The 12113-nt window shown below is 44.0% G+C and overlaps 1 long non-coding RNA gene across 3 annotated transcripts; it reads left to right on the top strand.

Annotated features, from left to right (window-relative positions):
* Positions 1–32: 32 nt before the first annotated feature.
* Positions 33–7648, top strand: LOC308578494. 3 transcript variants are annotated; one of them, XR_014003948.1, is made up of 3 exons: positions 33–532; positions 2507–2641; positions 7396–7648. It is a non-coding gene; the product is annotated as an uncharacterized lncRNA (long non-coding RNA). The 3 variants fall into 3 exon arrangements; XR_014003949.1 differs by lacking the exon at positions 33–532 and adding an exon at positions 539–966; XR_014003950.1 differs by lacking the exon at positions 33–532 and adding an exon at positions 1156–1670.
* The last annotated feature ends 4465 nt before the right edge of the window (positions 7649–12113 follow it).

Here is a 12113-nt window from a genome sequence, read left to right as displayed (position 1 = left end):
TTAATGTCAGGAAGTTCTCCGAAGACAGGCACTGGAATCTCATCACAATGAGCTACAGGACGACGTGCTGATTGAAGATCAGGATTAATTTAGTTTTGATCCCCCAACTTTATGCTTTGCCGCACCAATTTATGGAAGATTTCGAGGTTTTATGACTTCAAACTGATCCCTTTTTGACATAATCACCCAGAACTACTTCTTGTCATTAAAATAATCATTTCCAATCAAAACAATTATTCGACATGGCATTTTACCCCCACCAACGTCTTCTAAAATGCTCCACACAAGCGTACATGTGAACAAAAATGTAAAAAAACGACGTGGCCATAGCTCAAAAACTTGACCTGATTGAGCAAAACCAATGTGATTTTTGGATTCAGCGCATCAGATTCATCCTAAATCAACTGAAAAAACGCAGACAACAAATTTGTTGTTGACCAGTGTAATTTAACAGGGCTGCCTAATCTCAAGCGACCATGATCCAGGACTGAAGATTTAATTGCTTCCTGTGAAAACTCAGACTTGTTTAGACGTAAGTAAATCCAATGTGCTCAATGGAGGTAACTCTGTTTTGTTGTGAAATAACTGGGGAATACCAGTTGATCCCAAAGTCCCATGTGTGTGGTATTAAACCTCCTTTGCTGTGGTGAGGGTGTGCCTGAATATTTACTTGAAACTTCAGTAGAGGAAAATGTATGAATAAGTGAAGCACACCCTATTTTATAATATTGGATAATATTAATTAATTAATTAATTAATTAATTGGAATTTAAACTCTCCCTCTCACCCCCTGCCTCCTTGTATGGAGTTGGTCTGATCCACAGCTTTTCCTTCTGCAGCAGTGGTGGGTGTTGAGAGCTAAGACCGAGGCCTCCAAGGAGCTTGGTTTTGCAAACTGGTTGATACATTGCAATAGGACAAAGAACCAAGCACTCCCTCCCAGCTCCCCCACCCCCAGCTTCTAAAGTATTGATTCCTCTCATTGTTTAATAGCAATGCTTATGAGCTTGTGTACATTTTACTTTAGGTTCCAAGGGCAATTACCAAATCAGACATGTAGTGAAGGGCCTTTCTTTTAAAAATATTTTTAATTAAATCTCAACAACAAGTGCAGTGAAATCACATTTCCAAAGCAGGAGGTATAAAATGCCAAAATTGGAACGTTCATAATAAAGTAACATACAAAATCATAAAAGAATACAACAGACAAAACAAACTGCAAACAATTTGCACTAGATCATGATGCATATGAAAACAAACAAAAATATAGTGCAAAATCTGAAGATAAATAATGCACTGAGATTGGTTTAAGTAATAAGAATAATTAAGCCTTAATTCAAATTGTTCATACAGCTGTAGCAGTGAATGGCCTTTCTGAAAATAATATCTGGATCACTTTAGGCACATGTGGGAATATTATTATTATTATTGCCTTGAATACTGATAGATAGCTGCATAATCAGAGATTCCTGCTCCTAAATAGACCTGTTTCTTTACATTCCTTCTATGCCTACGCTAAAGTTCAACATGCAAAGTGTTTTTTTTTCCTTCCCTCACCCACCCAGTGCCCATCTGTTTGCAAAATGCAGCATTTGGCCTGTAAATCAGCAGGTGTCTGCTGCTGCAGCATCTCATTTTCACCCCGTTACTGGCAGAGCTGAACAATACTGGTGCGCCAGCAGACGAAAACACCTTCATTTGTCTTCATTGTGGAAATACGTGTCTGGAAATTATCTTGGGTTTGGGGGTGGGAGGGGTTGGGCCACCCGGTCTTTCCTAGCAAAGGGCCTGAGAGTGCAAAAGAGCTGCGCCGTGCGTGCCCAGACACTGCAACATGTATTGAAAATACCACTTACTTCAACGTTCTTCGGTTCAAATTAGGCCACAACTTTATTGATTATAGAAGGAAGTGATTTTGGCTTAGGCACTGAGTATATAACCTGTTTCAACAAGCCCACCTACTCTTTGATTCTCCAATGAGTCGAACCAGTGGTGAGGGAGTCCTGTAATAGACATCAACTAGGTACTCCAGACAGGAGCACCACCTCCAGGATCCCTTTAACATAGTGGTTTTCATCTTTTTTGAGTCCACGGCTCCCTTGGCCAACCCATTCTTTCTGTCGCTCCCTTGTGAGATACAGCAGAATCCCCACTTACATGAGGAATCCATTCCAGACCACTGCACATATCAGGATGTACATAAGTGGGGATTCCCCTGGTTTGCCCATGCCCCATCCCATTCCACCCCTGTCTGTTTTTGGTGATGCTTCCTAAAGGTAAGGTAAAGGGACCCCTGACAGTTAGGTCCAGTCGTGACTGACTCTGGGGTTGCGGCGCTCATCTCGCTATACTGGCCAAGGGAGCGTACAGTTTCCGGGTCATGTGGCCAGCATGACTAAGCCGCTTCTGGCGAACCAGAGCAGCGCATGGAAACGCTGTTTACCTTTCCGCTGGAGTGGTACCTATTTATCTACTTTCGCTTTTTGGTGTGCTTTCGAATTGCTAGGTTGGCAGGAGTTGGGACTGAGCAACGGGGGCTCACCCCGTCGCCTGACTTCGAACCGCCGACCTGATCAGCAAGCCTTAGACTGTGGATTTAACCCACAGCGCCACCCGCGATGCTTCCTACGCAAGTGTAAATGTAAGTGTAAATGTAAGTGTAAGTGTAAATGGGAGCATGCATGTGGGGATTCCCCTGTTTCATTTTTTATTAGTGCTTGTCAGACTAAAGAATCTTTCCAGGCACAAGAAGCAGAAAGAATAAAATAGCAATGTCAGCCCAGTTGGCAATACAGTAATTACTGGCAGTCCATAAGAGAATGCCATCAGTGTTGACACCTGCCTTGATTTTACAGTTTTATATCTTATTCTTTAATCCAAATTGTTTTATTTATTGAAAGATCTTTAGTTGGGGCAGCATGCAAATAATGGCAGTAAATAAATGCTTTATTTTTTGGGAGTGGTGGCAGGGGGTGGGGGAATACTTTTATTCATGGCCTGAGATGACCCTGGAGAAGACCAACCTGTGTGGCTTTGTGGGTGCTGCTAATACAATCCAAGTAAGGGCTTTGGAGTACATTGAAAGTCTTATAGAAGCCTCAAGGAAGGTCAAACCAAGCAGTGCCACTGCTCTGCAGGGCTGAGCTGACGCACTCAACATGGCAGCCCCAGCCTACCTTTCCTGAAGCCACAATGGGGGCCCTCTTATCTTCTTTGAGGCCCCTGCGCACATAGTGCCTACAGGAAAGATCAATATTTATTCTTGTTTGAAAAAAACTCCAAATAGTGACGCCCATCCCCTGCTGGGCTTCAAAATTAGTATGCATAAATATTTTAGTCATCATGGTTCTGAATAATGGGCTGAATTAAAGAATATAGGAAACTGCCTTATTAACCTGGGACCCTTCTGCATGCAAACCAGAGGATCTACTGAGCTACAGCCCTTTCCCAACCCCACAATGTTTATTTTGAAGTTTTAAACCGCAGATAAAAGAAAGTGCTTCTTCACACAGCACATGGTTAAACTGTGGAGCTCTCTCCTACAGGAGGCAAGTAACAAGCCACCAACGTGGGTGGTTTTAAAAGACAATTAAATTCATGGAGTCAGAGAAGGTTACCAATGGTTGTTAGCCACAATGGCTATGCTCTACCTCCATTTTCAGAGACAGCAATGCTTCTGAACCAAAAATTGCTGGAAGCCACAGGAGGGGAGAGTGTTCTTGCCCTTGGGTCCTGCTTGCAGGTTTTCCATGATAGGCATGTGGTTGGCCACCGTGAAAACAGGCTGCTCGAGTAGATGGACCACTGGTCTTATGTTCTCGCTTTGCTGATTGATGGCTAATAAAGCCTTTTCCAGCTCTGTAAGAATTCTATTCTTTCAATGAATAGAATAGAGAGCTTTATTTAGTGTCTGAAGCACAACCATACCACAGATTAAAGACAAAGGCTTTATTATGTGTGCTGGTTTATTTCTCAATGCCTTTCTTAGGATGACATTTGCCCTTTTCTACTGTAGCAAATGCTCCCTGCAATTTTGACCCTCATTAAAGCTGTCTCAGACAGATTTGGATGAGGATGATTTTGGATGAATCTATGCAGGGGTTTGGTAAGCTGTGACCTGTGTGTTTGTGTGTGTGCTAGAGTGGGCTGGGGCACCGGATTGGCAAGGGACCCCGACCTGAGGGGAGACCTCAAAAGCGAAGGCCTGTCTTTCATTTCCCAACCTTGACTCTGCTCACCCAAAAAACCCTTTGTGTTGAGGGCAGAGGGCAGGCAAGAGGCCCTGCCAAGCTATTTTGGAAAGATCCAGTATACTTCCCGGCCTGAATCGATACCCGTCTTTGTACTCTGAATTGCTTTCTCTTTCTGGATATTGTCAAGGGCCCTTGTGCAGTAGACAGCCTGTTTTGAAAATGTCACAGCCTATCAAAACATCTCAGATGGGGAGCGGCCTTTGGGGGCTTGTATTTCTTTGGCCCTCTTGTCAGGCCAGACAGGCGAGGCAAATGCATTAATTGAAGGATGACGGAGAGAAATAAAGAGGGGCAGGAGAGAAATGTCAGCTTGCTTCCCTGAGCAAGTGCAACAGGGTGGTCTCTTTGCATGAACACTGCTTTACCATAAAATGGTGCCTGGTGTGGAGAAAGTGGATAGAAAAGTCATTGCACTATTTGAACCAAAGGCCAGGATCTCCTGGACCTGAGTGCAACAGCAACTCCCCCATCTTGTGCCTACCAGCAGCCGGCATTCAGGGGCATACTGCCTCTGAATTTGGAGTACAGCCATCATGGCCAGTAGCCGTTGGTGGCTCTCTCCTCCATCAGTTTGTCCAGTCCTCTTAAAGGCACTCAAGTTGTTGACCATCACTATGCCTCGTGGAAGCAAATCTCATAAGTTAACTATGCACTGTGTGTGCAGAAAGTCCTTTTCGACTGTCCTGAATTTTCAAACATTCAGCTTCGCTGGGTTCTAGCATTATGAGAGAGGTTGACAAACTCTCTTGTCCACTTTCACCACAGAATTCCCAGCAACTGGCATTCAGAGGCATACTGCCTCCAACTGCAGAGGCAGAGCACAGCCATCATGGCTAGCAATCACCATCAGTCCATGCACTGATGGTGCCTGAGTGCAACAGCTTTCTCAGAACCTGAGCGCAACAGCTTTCTCCCTACCTGCCTCTGACAGTCGTGGTAGAACTTAGCCATCCAAGTTGGTTGCCATCAGTTTTTCTTGTGGGAGTGAATTCCATAGTTTAACTCTGCCCTGTGTGAAGACGGATGTCTTTCCTTTTGACTGCCCTGAATTTTTCAGCACTGAATGGGTGTTGAATGGGTCCTGAATCTTCCAACACTGAATAACCCATTGAGTTCTAGTATTATATCACTAGTATTATATCACTATTTGTGAAAGGCCACACTCCCCCATCCCGAACATTAAAATACCCACTAATTCCAATCCCTGAAGGGAATCTTGATAGATTGCCTTGTGTGAAGGCAGAAGCAAATCTATCCTATCAGCTGGATTTTGGGACCATTGAAGCTCTATCCATGTAGGAGAAAAAGATGCCTGTCGATGGCAGCTGGCACCAAGGAAAGAGCCCATTAATCAGACCAACGGCTGCAAACTGTTTGCTGCCTTATTGACTTCCGTTTGTCAGTTATGAATCAACCATTGCATATATGACCTCCACTTTTAAGCAGGGATTGCAATTAGCTGCAGCGATAAATAACACCTGTCTTTTGAAAGACAAATGTAGGGCTCTTTGACCGGGAGGGTTTGAGCATTCAAAGAAAAACCTTTGCTAAATCTGGTAATTACTGTTGTTATGAGATTGCTGCCCGATTACTAGGGATGGAAGGACCTGCCAGTTTTGCTTCTCTAGGATGGAAGGATCTTTCAGCTTTAGTTCTCTTGGGGCCAGTTTACCTGCGAGATCGCCTTCCCCCATATATGCCCACCTGACCACTTCAACTGGAGGAAACTGGCACTGTTACCGGTGCCACCTAACACCCCTTCTGCAATTGTAAGAACTCCATCTTTTAGTACGGCAGCAGCTGCACTTTGGAACTCCCGGCCTACTGACACCAGGCACACACCTTTTCCCCCCGCCTTTTTATACTTGCTTAAAATATTAGTGAAGCCTGTCAGATGTTTAGAAAATTGATGCACTTTTTGATCTGTTTTTAGTCTGTTGTTAACTTTTTGAAATTTTTAAATTATTGTTGTTAATTTTTCTTAATGATTATTTTATTCTTTTACTTTTTTGTAAATCACATGTAGGGTATAGTGTTGTTTTTTTTACAGTGAAGCAGTGTATAAATTTAATGAAATAAATAATAAATTGAAAGATAGGCATTAATAAATAATTACAGAAAAATCTATCCACCATCTCTCTCCCAGGTTCACTCTCCTGCTCACTATCCGTTCTTCTTGAGGTCATAGAATAATAGAATAAAAAAAACTGTAGCGTTTGAATGGAAACCAAGGGTCACCTGGTTTAACCCCTTGCAATGCAGAAATCACAGCTAAAGAAGCCTTGACAAATCAACGATATGACACTTTCATATTTGGGCAGGGAAAGGATTTGCCACCCATTCCCTGTTCCTGGATTTCTGATGCCACAGGGAATTTCTTTTTACTCTCCTTCCTCTTGTTATTTTCTGTTTCAACTGAAACTCCTTTCATGTCTGTGCCTGAGTTTTCCTGCAGAAGGCAGACAAAGCCTGCAGGAGGGAACTCCTATCAAATCTTTCCAAAAAATTTAAAAAGGGAGACTTCCAAAAAGCAGCATAGATGGGGCAGAACTGGGGGCTGGAAGGTGAGGGAAGGAGTGTGGTCTAAATCCACATGTTCCTTCTTTATGGTTAAAATCATCTGAAATCTGACAGATGGAAAATCGGAAATACTTTTTATCTTTCTTCTTTCTTTTTGTATTATTTCCTTCTTTTTCTTCTTTCTTTTCCTTTGTTTTCCTTCGAGTCCTTTGCTCTGGGTGATTTAAGAAAAAAATGGGCTTGGCTTTTACAAGTTTATTATCGGTCAGAGAAGAATGAGTGGAGGCAGGAACAAGAGAAAGAAAGGCAGATCTTTATTTTCTGTTGCAACAGAGTCCACACACCTCCACTTGCAAGGAGGTGAGGAGGACCCAGAACCAATGTATGTAACAACTTTTAAAAGACTTTAGAAATTGCCCACCCTGTAGCCAAAGACCACCCAAAAGCATCAGATAGGCATCACAGACAGAGGCGATCTACAACAGAAATTTGGGAGTGTGACTGTCAAGATACCTGATAATGGCCAGCCTGGGCTATTCTTCTGAAATGGCAAATACCTTAGTTCTAAGATCCATGGTCACAGACCTTCCCTATTCATGCAGGGTGTTTATGTTTTTTACAGGATTTGAAGGATTTTGCTGGTGAAAAGAACCACTGGGAAGGGTTTTCTCAAGATACTTCCTTCTACGGAAGAGAAAATATCTGGGGTCATTAAGAGAGTCAAGAGGCTTCGGGATTGCTCTGTGAACTCAAAGTGTTTATTTTTTTCAGGGAATATTTCCTAATTTTTGAAGGGTGAAGGATTGGTTTTCTGTGCCCCTTAAAAATTCCTAATTTTTGAAGGGCAAAGGATGGGTTTTCTGTGTACCTTAAAATTTGTGTAACATGAACCATTAGTGGGGTTCAAGCACTGAAGATGATTGTTGGTCGGTGAAGAACCTTGTGTGAGAGGCAGAGAATGGAGGAATTCGGAGGCTGGGAGAAGAAAGGGGAGCTCCCAGGTGAGAGCTGGAGGAGGGGGTCCATCCCTTTCAGTGTGAGACAAAGGTTAAGATTTACCTTTGAGAGAGGACTTTGCATTTCCCTACTTTCTTTTTTAAAATTTAGATTACTTTTTTAAAAAAAATCTTATTGTAGTACGAAAAAGCTTCAATAAAATTTTATAGAAAAAAGAGAAAAGATAGAAAAATCATTTGAGATCTGATGTACAACTGGGAGGAAAAAAGGGAGACCCAGTAGCGATGCCCCAGGCTCTACATTGACTCTGTTGCCATGAGTGATGTTTTTAAAAGAAAGTCAGATAAACTGTCTGATGAGCCAATTTTGGCCCCCTTTACGGATATCTCAATTTAAGTATGCCGGCTGGCTTTATTTAATTATCGCCCTTCCCACGTCCACTGCTTAATCCAGGCCAGTCATGCCTTTGTCAATATGTTATATACAACAACTCTGAAAGGCTTTTTTTGCAGGTTGATGGAAGTCATGGGTGATATGAACTGAGCACTAGTCATTCACAAAATATGGGCCTCCTGGCGTTGGTAAACCAGTTCACACATGGAATGGGCTAAAAATTCTTCATAATCGCCAACAGGGTTCGAGGAATGTGCATAATATGCACATTTTTTGCAATCAATTTCTGCTAATATATGCATTGTTTTGGTACACCTTATTTGGTTGAAGAAAAGCATTGCAAAATTCAGAGCACAGTCATACCTCAGGTTACAACCGCTTCAGGTTGCGTCTTTTCGGGTTGTGGACCCCCGAAACCTGGAAGTGCCGGAATGGGTTACTTCCGGCGGTTGCGCATGCGCAGAAGCGCTGAATTGCAACCCACTCGTGCGCAGACGCAGGTTGCGAACACTGTGGGTTGCGAACGTGCATCCTGCACGGATCACGTTTGCAACCCGAGCGTCTACTGTAGTACAAATTTTGAAGGATAGCTGTGTTTTGCTTGGCATATTGTTTTGCAAAGTGCAAATTAGGTTTGCATTAAAAATGTGAGTTGGCCTGAATGGTGCCCTTGTGCTCAGGTCCTCCTTGGAGGTTTCCCTTTGAGGTACCTGGTTGGCCACTGTGAGAACAAGAAGCTGGACCAGATGGGCCATTGGCCTGATCCAGCAGCAGGGCTTTTCCTATGGAGGTCTATTCTGATAGCAGAACCTCCAGGCCTAAGGGCAGTCTACCTCTGAATACCAGATGATGGGGAACAGAAACTGAAGAGTTGCTGTCTTGCTTGTGGGCTTTCTATGGGGGGCATCTGCTTGTCCACTGTGTCAACAGGATGCTGGACTAATTGGGCCCGTGGCCTGAGCCCATGGGGCTCTTCCTATGTTCTAATGAATTTCTGCTCCTTCTGGGTGCGGTGTGAAGAAGAAATGGCCAGGTGCCCCAAACTGTGTTGAAAACAACGGTGTTGTGCCTGTAGTGAAGACAGAAGGATAATGGAAATATAATGATATTTCAGATGAAATATTTATGACGTGCAAAAGAGCTTTCTCTCTCTCTTTTTGCTGACGTGACTCATGAACTTTTCAGCACTCTACAGCCCATTAGGCGCTTGATGTAATTTTCATACCAGGAGAGAAAAGCAGCTTCTGGGGGAGGCCTCTCCTTCTTCTCTCACCCTAAATCACCTCCTTTGTGAAGGCAGGAAAGTAAATCCATGCCTCCTGGCCACCTGCATTGCATAATCTACGGCAGGCACCACACCAGTGTAGAGGCTGGAATTCCTGGGGTCTAAATAAAGCTGCCTCGTGAGAGGGGCAGCCAGGTGAGATGTTCCCCTACACAGATGAGAGATTCCCTCTGAGACAGTGTGCAAACCAGCGGTGCTGCAGCCATCTTTTGCCCAAAGTAGTGCCTTGTAGCGCAGGTTATATATAACAAATAAATGAAACGAATCAACCCCAAATAATCAAAACTGCAGCAAAACCCAATTGCAAAATTTGGAAAAAAAGGGGGGGTGTCAGCTGACTGGGATCTGCAGCTAGGCTCAAGAGCATTGGATTGGGTCAGTTTGCTGCAAATGAAGGAGGTAACAAATACTCCCCTCCCCCTCTTCTGGTTCCTTGCAAAGGGCTTTTAGTGCAGATGGAAACAGCAGCTGGGCTCAATTCTTGTTACTGCAATGCACCCCCTCACACAAAATGATTTAAGCAGGGTCTGAGGCAGCAAATCTAATTATTACCCACACTTTCCATCTTTCCACCAGTCTACTGAGGCAAAAGGAAAAGTCTGCACCAGTGAATATTTAACAACTGGTTGGTGCTTGAGATAATCTCTCCCCGCTGCTTAAAGACAGCACCAACAATTTTGTGGTTGGCCTTGACAGGTGTGAGTTCTCTCTGGTTCTGAACCACACACACACACAAATGTGGGGTGGGGTGGGGAGGGCAAATTTCTGCCCCAACTACCTCCTCCTGATTCCCAAGGGCTCTTCCTGTTCTGCCACACCACCATTGAATTTTGCTATATGGAGAAGTAGAACCTGTTGTAAGCCTGAGAGGTCTTGCTGGGGAGCAGTTTGCGATAGGTGAAGAGGCCGGAAGGAGGGTGGCATGCCAAAAGTTTCATGGAGTCAGAATTGCAAAATCCTTGGGTACCCCCAAGGATCGTCTAGTCTAAGCATGTCCAAAGTTTGTTTTGGGGGCCTAATCCGGCCTGCTGGCCGATTTAATATGGTCCCTGTGGCAGTAAATGTCCTGGGGTAAAATTGTGAAAAAAAAGCTCAACAACTTTGGTCGGCCATCACGTATGTTTACCTCATCAGATCTGGCCCTCTTTGAAAAAAGTTGGGGCACCCTTGGTCTAGTTGAACCCGTAGCCATCAAATCTGTGATTAAAAGCCTCCAAAGACAGAAGAGTCTACCACTTTCCATGGGAGTCCCCCTCAAGTGTCAAACAGCTTTCCCTGTAAATGTACCTGCCCTGGAGGTGTGACTTAGGTCAGCTGAGTTTTAAAATGCAGACTAAATTATTTTTTCCTCCATCCCTGTATAGTAGAAAGAGTCAGTGTATTGGGTGGGGAGGGGATTGGGGAGTTTCTGGAGGGGACAGAGACTAAAAGGCTTAGGTAGATGCTGCGGGAGGCAGTGGTAGACAGGCGTGCCTGGCATGCTCTGTTCCATGGGGTCACGAAGGGTTGGACACGACTAAATGACTAAACAACAACAGATGCTGTATATGCACATTCCAGCAGATAATTCTGTAGCATTGGAAGCAGGGAGGCCAGATCTCACTCCAGAATTAAAACCTGTTGAGGATGTGCTTTGATATCTGCAGAAGGATGTCATCGGCAACACCCTAAGAAATCCTCTCTCCTCCACTCTTGCATATTTATGCCTCACAGCGCAGGGATGCTAATGTATTCCCAACCCCCCGCCCTGCTTTGAATATACAATTTCAATCTTGACAGTCTCTTAAAAATAGATTTGACACAAGTGATAAAAAAGACGTTCAGAATTGATTTCAAGAGATGCTGCTGATTCCTTCCCCCCCACTCCGCTCAAACCCACTTTAATATTGCAGATTATTTGAAAACTTGTTGAGAATGAATGGCAGAGAAAGCAGATGAAAAGGAGACATCAGAGAGAAGAAGTCAAGCTTGGTGCAGTAAGGCACTTTTTGCTAGACCTTCTGCTAGATTGGTTTTCTTTGCTGAGCAGCTTCATCAAGTCATGAGCACCCACATCAGGCTACACCCCTAATCAACAGTACACATGAAAAGGACCTCTTAGTAGACCACAAGCGTCACACGAGTCAACAGTGTGATGCAGCAACAACAGCAACAAAAAAGCTAATGCTATTCTAGGCTGCATCAACAGACGTCTAGTGCCAAGGTCAGGGGAAGTAATGGTCCCACTCTATTCCTCCTTGGTCAGACCACACCTGGAGTTCTGTATCCAGTTCTGGACACCACAACGTAAGAAGGATATTGTCAAACTGGAACATGTGCAGAGGAGGGTGACCAAGATGATCAAGGAGCTGGCTTTGTTTAGCATGGAAAAGAGGAGACTGATGGATCAGGCTAAAGAGGGGCCCTCTAGTCCATCATCCTACCCTCATCATGGCCTACTAGATACCCCAATGGGAAGCTCTGAAGCAGGACCCGAGTGCAACAGCAACTCTCCCCACTTAAAATTCCCAGCAGCTGATACCATGGCTAGTAGCTATCCTGTCCACAGATCCTACCACTCTGTCTGATAATAAAGCCAGCCCAATTAAGGGTAGTAAACCTTGAGACTCAGGAGCCCAGAAAGTTATTAACTATTGAGCATTCCAGATTTTAAATGCAAACCTACAAGATTCCCTTACCCCCTATAGATCCACTCGATCACTTCG

This window comes from Podarcis bocagei (genome assembly GCF_964188305.1).
Source record: "Podarcis bocagei genome assembly, chromosome: Z".
NCBI lineage: Eukaryota > Metazoa > Chordata > Lepidosauria > Squamata > Lacertidae > Podarcis > Podarcis bocagei.
This window is presented reverse-complemented; position numbering and strand designations above follow the sequence as displayed.